Below are 8,756 nucleotides of genomic sequence, written 5' to 3'. Positions count from 1 at the left end.
ACCATATTGACCTAGCATGGACTGCTGTGTTATTGTTTCTATTTGGGCAAGCCAGGGAGGAAGTACTCTAGCTGACTGTCCCTGGTGAAGGAGATGGCAACGTAGACTGGCAATCCCAGGTGAATCACAAGGTGTCAGGGAGAGCAAGTTCTCAAAAGGAAGGGATACTAGAAGAATAACTAGAAGAATAACTTAGAAGAGTGAATTGATGCATATTTCTGGAAAGCAACTTGAAAATCTGTATCAAGCCCTTTAAAATGTTCCTGTCTTTCATTCTAGCACAAGGCTGAATCTCCTTGGAGACAGGGATTACATATATGTATGTGTGTTTGAATTACAGAACTGAGAACATGAATATAAAAGAAGAAAGCAATAAATGATGAATAAAGGGACAAGTAAATAATTCCTCTTCTTGAATTCTACCTTAAGGAAATCAATCAAAACCAACACATGGATTTTAACACAAAAACATTTATTGTACCCAAAATGACAAATGAAACCAGACATATTAGGTAAACTGGAATAATATTAGTAACCATTAAAAATAATATTTACCAACAATTTTACTAACATGGGAAATGCTTATGACACATGTTAAAGGAAAAATACAGGATAAAAATAGGTATTATGTCTATGTATATGAATATATAATATATAACTATACATTTGAGGAAAACACACAAAAATATTTATACTGGTCATTTCTCCATGTATGGATTTCGTTCATATTTATGTTTCTTACCTCCATATTTTTAATTTTCTAAACCCTGCATGTGCTGTTTTTAAAACCAGAACAACAACAAATAAACTCATTAAGAATAGTTGACAAAACAGCTGCTTTTCATAACATAGTGATTTGAGGGCCATTATAGCTAGAGACGGGTGTCCAGACGTCACTGGAGATGGACCAGGTAGGGCGCTATTTTCAGAATTGCCTCCAGGGACAAAGGGGTTGAAGGCAATGCATTCAAGTGGAAGAAATGTTCCTGAAGGCTGCATGAGGTGTGCTCTGGGCTGGAGAATCCAAACTTGAGAAGAACTGAAGCTGTCGTGACATATACGATAAAATAAGTCAAATCTGAAAGTCCAAGAATGGAAACAAAGAACATGGAACCTGGTTGGCTCTGTAGTGGAGAAAGTTGTCACTTCTTAAAGAGGCCGTTCTCGTTTAAAGTGGAAATGCCCCCAAAACAAACTCAACTGAATGTTCCACATTGATCAGGTTGGAAATGATAGCCGGGAAGGCTGGTAGCAGCGGTGATGGTGCGCGTTCCTTGTCTGAAGGAAGCAAGAGATTTATTCTCCCCTGACTCAAAAAAAAAAAAAAGACAAAGATGTGCTTGCTAGCTTTTTGTGTGTCTCTACCCTATGCCTTCTACTGATTTTCTTTTAGAATGGAGCATACTGACAGATTCGATCCAGAACATAAAGGGCTCCAAGAAGTCACAGGAGACTTGGAGCACAGGTGGCAGAACTGATTCCAAGATACAGGTGACAAATTTCAACTCAGACTGATGAAAAGGAACCTGGCCACCCTCATTGCGCCTCCACACACAGACCACAGTATGGTTTTGGCTGAGAGAGCACATGCTTTTGCACAAGCTGATTCTCTAACCAGAACCTTCTATGCTCTCCCCTGAAGCTAGTTAATTCCTGCCCAAACTGCACACTCAGCTCCATGGTCACATCCCAGACCTTCCTGACCAGGCTAGATGCATGGTGATGTGCTGTGCTACGGGCTTTACCTTCATAGAATTTGCCTCATTTGCAATATATATGTCTTTAGGATGACTTGATGAATGTCAGTCTCCTCTGCAGATTGAAATTCCATGGATTCCTGGTGCCTAGTACAGTGCCTAGAACACAGAAACCTTGTAGCAGAAACAACAAAAGAATTTTCAATGAATGAATGAAGGTAGAGGAGAACCACTAAGCATTCCCTGCAGGGCAGGAACGTGATACCTTCGTAAGCCAGTCCCTAGAGCAGGGATGGCGGCAGATGGCCATCCTTGAGTAGCTGGAAGGCAGCAGCTGACAAAGCACTCTAACAGAAAGGAAGGGGTCGAATGGTATAGGCATCCTAGACTACAAAGAAAAACAATCAAGTCACAAAAAAAGTGCGTCCATGTAGCAATTCACCCCTTTGCAGGAGCACGCTACACAGGACCCAAGATCTCTGCGGCAGAGCCTCTCGTTCCTGTGATTACATGAATCTTGCCCTAGTGAGAGATGGAAATGCAGACTTACCATTGACTGAATTCCACTGTCTTCTTATCATTCTCTATCTTCTTCCCCTCTCCACCCAGTGTCCTCGTACTTTTTCTGTTCTTTCACAAAACCCTCAGTTCTAAGGCATCTCATCCTGTCAGATGAAGGAAGGGAATGTCTCGGAACCCATGCACTACTGAGCAGGAGGCTCAAGGACCAAGCCCGGAAGTCCCCCGAGGTAGCAGATCCAGGCTACTTGCCAATTAGCTTGGCTCCCACCACGGCCGAACCCCGGCACGCAGATGTTTGTGTGGGCTTCAGTAGGGACTGTTCTTGAACTCTTATATTCTTGGTTTGGGTTCTTGAAAAAGAAGGAAAAGGGAAAGAAAAAAAAAGGAGAAGGAAAAGAAGAAGAAACTAGTGAAATCAGCCAAATTGTGTTTTGCCTTCAGTAACCTAAGTGGGTCCCTAAGGGCAGGAAATCATGGTCATAATGATGGTGGTGGTCGTGGTGTTGGTGATGATGGTATGGTGAGGAAGAGGAGGATGGGGGCAGGACTCGGAAGATAACAGGTATCCATCTATAGGATGTGCTATATCTTGTCTGCTTACCAGGTACTGCAGGCAAAGCCTCAGTCAGACCGTGAGCGAGTGGAATTATCATGACAAATCTCTGATGAAAGTCTTGAAACTGTCCTGCTTGGAAAAACCACTACAGAGACTGCGGTTCTGTCAATCCCAGGCTGGATCCATGTCATTCTGACTTTGGGGACGCTCGTGCTCCCCTACAGCCCAGAACACAACCTCACTGAGAGGAGACCCTGCCGAAGGATGACTTCTAGTTCCCTCCTTTATAACTAGCAGCTGAACTTCTGGAGAACCACCGGTAAGAATCAATCCATTGGGACAAGCATCTGAATTTCTACTACCCAGAAATAGGTTAAAAGTGAAGCCAACACTGTTGGCAACTGTGGTGTTTTTACCCTATTATACGGTAAGCCTAAATCTAGCCTTTATAACCCTGCTCTTTGGAGACAAAAAATCCTACCTGGTTGTGGTAGCCTAACTAGCTTAACTAGTGCTTCTTTTTGCATCATCTCTGATGTCTAAAATCCTACGGACAATCCACAGGCATTGAAGGAAATATGGGACAAGCCCACAGAGGCAATGGAATCCATGTCTTAACTCAAATCCATTCTGGGCTTCAAACTCACTCCCTTGGAAGGAAACAGCTTTTCAGAATACAGAAAATTGGCTATTTACCCTCCAAATTTATTTTGTTTTTATTGACTTGACTATGGAAGCCAAAAAAAAAAAAAAAAAAAAGGCGGAGGTGGCGGCAGGCCACCATCAAAAAGTTTAACTCTGTGGATCTATGTTGCACCAATTTGGGTCCCTTGCCTAATGTGCCAGTATCAATGCAGAAAAACGGCCATAAAAGGAAAAATGAAAACATATTAAAACAAAAAAAAAATCTCTTTGCAAGCGATCTCTTTACTTAGTAGAAAGCCACAACTTTATGACTTTTTCAGCAGAGACAGAAGTGTATTTTTTAATTCTCTCATTCCTTTGGGGCATTAAAGACACACTATAAATCAGTGGGCTGTCAATCAGTCATGAAAAGCTTAAGAAACGATGACATAAATGACAAGAATATGATCTATAGCCATGTTTTTAAACCATAGACTAATTTTTAATTCTCCAAACTTCATGTAACAAAAAGCACTTTCTGAAAAACAAGGGAAGAGTTAACATCTTAGGGAGGAGAGGGAACACTTTGTGTTGGTTTCCAAGTCCCAGTCTCGTCCAAGCTGAATATTACATACAAATCTGTATTTGTGAGACACCCTCATCTACCAGTTAATCAAAGCCCTGGAAATTCAAGGAAACCTGTGTTTATGGAAATCTGGCATTTCTGTAAAGTTTTGAATGAGGGCTAAATAGAGCAGTTCATCTCATTTTGAAACTAATGATTCCTGCCAAGTGGTTTTCCAAAGCTGGGTCTTCTGGCTCAGTCAGCATTTAGGAATTCATTTATGAGTTGGGTTAGTCGGAGGCTCTGGAATTCAAATTTATGTCTGCAACTCTCTAGTTTGCTCCTGATAGGTCTCTGAAAAGAGATTGTAATCAATTTACCAAACGCAGACTTCAGGAAATTTTCATATCCCGAAAAGGAGTTCTGGTTTGGAGCTTTGTCCACTTTCTGAATTAGCCCCTCCCCTTCACTCCGCCGCTAAGAGCGGAGTCCTGCCGGGAGCACGAACATGCTTAGTTGTCGATGGTGCTTTCCCCAAAGTGCACCCCTCCATTCAGGGAGCCTCACTGGGTGCTGGAATTCACCTCCCTTAATAGACTTGCCAGCGGTTTATAAAATGCTAGAATATATATGTGGTTTGTCACCTTGGACAGTTGCTGTGCTATCCATCTGTTTCTTGATGGACATAGCAAAAGCTCTGATAATTATTCATCTAATTTCTTTTCAAAGATTTATCTGTCCAGAAATGTTCCAGGAAATTAGAATATGGGTATGGGTTCAGGGTGTGTGTGTGTGTGTGTGTGTTGCCCTCAGCCTTACAAGCCCACACTTTCTCTCAAGGCAAGGAGCAAGCATTGAGCAGCCCTTCAACGTAACCATCAAGTTACTACTTTAAATTTTTTTTTTTCCTTTGAAGAAGTCATCAAATAAATTAGCAAAGCTGGAAATGTGCCTCTCGTTTGTGTTGGCTTTGGGTTTTAGGGAGTTACTTAATAAACAAAAGTCAATGAATTCAAACAGTAACAAAGTAATTTCAATGATTAATCAAGTGTTAAAACTCGTTTAACCTCTCCTGTTTTACAAACTCTATATCACCCTGACTAAACTAATAGAGGAATAAGACACCCATCTGGAAATCTCATCTGAAATATTAGATTGGGAATCTAAAATTCAGCCAAATAGTGTGGCTTGTAGGGATATCCTGTTGGATAATAAATTGCATTAATCTTACTTAAATTTTCCATCTAAATCATGTCCTGAGGCCATATTACTCTGAGGAAACTATGCCTTACTTTAAATGCATTGTGCTACTGAAAACGATATTAAAAGAAGAGGGGGGAGAACTTATGTTTTTTTTTCTCCTGACTGGTTTTTCCAATGTTAAAAAATGCATGTGAAACCTTCTGACTCTTCTGGAAGAACCAAGGCTGGCTCAAGCGGGCTCTGTCTCTTTACGCTTACCAGCAGGAAACAGTGTTAGTCACAGGTCACTTTAAGGAACTTTTCTCTAATGTATCTGTTTTTTTCCCCATCTGTGGGCCCCGAGCCTTGGTGGCTTATAGCAAGGGGGGCTGGGGATGGGGGGGTGGGGGAAGACATCCTTTTCTTAGCCTCGTTCTGACTTTCACATATAGAGAAATGCAACCAGTGTCTCCTTTGGAGATTCCACTGTGGCCTTCTTATTCTTTCCTTTTTTTTTAATAGAAAACATTTAAATCTGCTTAAATTTCTCAACTGTAAAAAAAAGAAAAAAAGTTGCCAGGAGGGGAAAAAAAAATCTCCTCGTGGCTTTCCTAGAGCTGCAGGAGGGGATCCTGCTGGCACGAAGGCCCCTCCCGGCTCCACGCCCCTGTACCACCTACTATCCACGGTAAATGTTAAGTGAACTAAACGGTGTTAGAATAATGTTGACTCAGAGTTAAACGTACAAACAAACCCTCAGAAATGCTGAGTCGTCTCTGCTGGTTCAGAGCGTCTGCTCTATTCGCATTCACAGAGAGAGCCCCCCATGGCCCCACTTTCTGGAAAAAAGGCTGAGCAGAGAGAAGGACAGGGAGCCATGGCAGGAACCATGCCACCCACCAGGAGCCCAGCGCTCCGGGGTGCTTGGCCTCTCTCTCCAGAGCAGCCCTCACGGCGCTGGCCAGGCCTGGCGTCACTTCCATCACCTGCAGACGACAAAGAACAGCCTGAGAGCCACTCACCTGCCTGCCGGCATCCCCGGCCTCCCGGCGGTGGAGGGAGCCAGGAGAGTGGAGCTGCCAGGCCTCTGACAATCCAGCCGCTAGTGGGTGGAAGGAAGGACATTCATCTCAGGTCGTCTCGGAGAACGGATGCCACCGAGGCCCCTCGCCTCAGCCGGCCACACCTGAGGGAAGTCCGAGGCAGCGCCATGAACCCAGCCGTCAAAGCCAGAGATCTCACTGTCCCCCCTGACCTCTTCCTCTCCCTATTCCTCCGTGTCCTAACAATTCCAGCACCCTCAGAATTTGGAATGAACCACGCTTCTAGAGCCATCAGTCCTTTCCTTTGTCCCTGCTGTGCCCTGGCCAAGTCCACAGAGCCCCTCATCTAAGCAGTCTCTGAACGCCGAGAGCATCGCCCGCCTCCTCTCCCTCCTTCCACTACTGCCAGAACGATTGTTCTGAAGTCCCCCATGCTAGTGTCGCCTGCAAGCCCCCCACAGGCTCTCAGTACCCACAGGATAAGCTCCCATGATGGAAACACGGCTCCTGCCCCAGTCCCCGTTGTGTCCCCCCATCACCCACCCAGCTCCACTCAGACTTGAGAATCCAGTGGCTCAAACATAGCAAAAGCAGCATGAGCAAATAGCATGTGGCTTCTTGTGTCCTCATGGCCTGTCTTCGAACTAGTCCCTCCGCCTGTAAGAACCTTTCCTGCCCCCTCACCGCTCCCCACCACACACAGACCTCCTGATGGGAATCAGTCTTCTGCCTCTAACACTCACCTGTGCTCCCCCTCACTGTTCCCTCCTCCCCTGTCTCCAGGTCAAACTGGGTCCTATCCCTCTGTGCTTCCACAGCGCCCTGGGCACACCTCTGGCCCAGACCGAAGCCCAGCATATTGAAGCAATCCATGGACAGCTCGTCTCTGACTCAGGGCAGGACCGCTTCCCACCCCCTTCGTCCTCCACCTAGCCCAGTGCTCTGCGAACGCACAATGAATGTTTGTTGAAGTGAGCCCGGATCTTGCTTCTGTCTTAGTGTCTTACCTAAAAGTCTTGGCTGTTTCAGACCGATTGTAATCACATTTTTTTTTCCTGAGGGAATTTTAGCCGGCCTGCTTATCTCATGGTTTCATTTCCCTTCCATCTCCCGCAGCTCATGGCTCCTTCCTCCTTAACTTCCCGTATGACCCTACCCAGGCAAACTAGAACATACTCTCTACCCCTTTTTGTGGACCATAACTTCTAATACTTCTATTCATGAGTTCAAGGCATATCTCCCTCAAAGTGTTCTCTGCAAACCTTGCTAACTCCACCGCAGCCCCACACAGCCCAACTATTCCAACCCTCCTTGAGCTTCAGCTCTGTCTGCTCCTGTGCTTGCTTCTGGGCTCCTGCTACTTGAAGTCATGAGCACCTTCAGGGGCTGGTTCTGTGATCTGAGACGGGGTGCTGTGTGAGGGCAGAGACTGTGGGTCAGCTGAATGGCCTCAGGAAGGACGCCCTGGAGGCACAGGCTCACCGCACAAGCGACTGGAGCTGACGCCAGAAAACACCACACTGTTTTCCGTCGCTGAAAATTCCTGGGTCTAGTGCGGCAAAGCTGTGTTAGATGTGAACGGTTTCAAGTAGAACTATTACAGACCACCAACAGAGAAGAAACCATCTGCTCAGCTATCACACAGTCCTGCCAGTGGAGGATTACTCAGAGCCTACTGTCCATTACTCTGTTTCAACAAGCTACTCTCATAACATTCTTTGAGGTTAGATGTTCCCACTGAAATGAATAATGGCATAGTTTATGGTAAAGGGTGAACTGAAAAAGAGTGGTGTCATTATTGCTGTAAGTACCCACAAAAGTTGTTTATTATCATACACGGACACGGCCACAAACACACAACTCATTGCTAATAAACTCATTTATTTCCACATAAAGTTGCACAATGTTGTGCAATCCAGCAGAGGGCTGAGAAATGTCAGCAATTCACACTGAGACTATTTGTCAACAAAACCAATCCATTTCACCAGCTTCAGCAAACCATTGCTGCAAGAATCACCTTTTTTTTTTTCCATAGAAGCAAATGGTGACACACAACCTTAAATAGAAAGGACAGATGCTCACAACCACACAGACAAAGCAAACATTACAAGCGGAGGTGAGATTCAAGGGAAACTCAGAGGTTGTGAGGTAGAGAAAGAAGACACCATTTTGTTGCCTGAGGTAGCCAGACCATCATTTTGTCTGTTACTATAAGAAAACAAATCAAAGAAAAAATGAAAGAGAAAAAAGTTGGGGAGAGATCTCACTTATTACAGAACTGGATTTTTTTTAAGAAACCTATGACTTTTTTTTTAATATCCTACACACATTTATTGCGGACTTGCTATACATCAGACACTGTGCTAGGTTCTTGGCACATAAAAATAAATACAGCTGAGCTCAAAGACTAATGAGAGAAAGAAACACAGGCACAGATCATGATAATACAAGATGACTGGTTATGATAGAGATAGGTCATTGGGAATTACAAGCTTAGAGGAGAGGCATTTCAAGTTTGCCTCTGGTAGACTTTTTACTCAAGCCACAGCCTGTCAGCCTCATTTGTT

General features: G+C 44.4%; 1 long non-coding RNA gene across 18 annotated transcripts in view; it reads right to left on the bottom strand.

Moving 5' to 3' along the window:
• Nucleotides 1-455: 455 nt before the first annotated feature.
• Nucleotides 456-8,756, bottom strand: part of LOC109489758 — a 53,749-nt gene continuing 45,448 nt past the window's right edge. For 7 of the 18 annotated variants that reach the window (XR_004627374.1, XR_004627376.1, XR_004627371.1 and 4 more), the window contains 2 exons: nucleotides 1,746-6,332; nucleotides 456-1,278 (listed from right to left, as the gene is read on the bottom strand). This is a non-coding gene — a long non-coding RNA (uncharacterized LOC109489758). Of the gene's footprint in view, nucleotides 1,311-1,745; nucleotides 6,333-8,756 lie in introns of all 18 variants that reach the window. The other 11 variants (XR_004627378.1, XR_004627382.1, XR_004627383.1 and 8 more) reach the window with 11 other exon arrangements.

This window comes from Ailuropoda melanoleuca, chromosome 8, assembly GCF_002007445.2.
Source record: "Ailuropoda melanoleuca isolate Jingjing chromosome 8, ASM200744v2, whole genome shotgun sequence".
NCBI lineage: Eukaryota > Metazoa > Chordata > Mammalia > Carnivora > Ursidae > Ailuropoda > Ailuropoda melanoleuca.
The sequence above is the reverse complement of the archived record's forward strand: the minus strand, read 5'-3'. Positions and strand labels throughout refer to the sequence as shown.